The sequence below is a fragment of the Chinchilla lanigera genome, unplaced genomic scaffold, assembly GCF_000276665.1.
Source record: "Chinchilla lanigera isolate Chin_1 unplaced genomic scaffold, ChiLan1.0 scaffold00081, whole genome shotgun sequence".
Taxonomy (NCBI): Eukaryota; Metazoa; Chordata; class Mammalia; order Rodentia; family Chinchillidae; genus Chinchilla; species Chinchilla lanigera.
In genome coordinates this window covers 7,672,342-7,672,725 of record NW_004955482.1, presented here as the reverse complement: position 1 = coordinate 7,672,725, position 384 = coordinate 7,672,342, and positions in this window count along the sequence as shown.

The window sequence follows — 384 nt, the reverse complement described above, 5'->3', positions numbered from 1 at the left end:
GATGGCCAAGTTCCCATCGGGAAGCCGATGCAGCAAGCTTTTCCAGGAGGCCGTCAGTGCACCATCTTCCCCTCTGGAACCAGGAAGCTATGCTCAAAGTGAGGACCAGAGCTCCCCAAAGTGAACCAAAGCCATTCTCAGTGCCAGCGAGGTCCCAAGCTCCTCGGAGGATGAAAACAGCCAAGTTCATCGGGAAAGCCAGCTCCCCACAGCCTCTCTCAGCTCCCAACAACAGCCTGCCTCTTCTTCTCTAGGTCTGCCTCTTGTACTGAAGGCAACAGTCCCCAGTGGGCCTCCCACACCCAGCACCACTCACTCAGTTCAGCTGGGGGTTATAAGTTGACCACCAGTTATCAATCTACTACAGTATGTATGTGTGTGTGT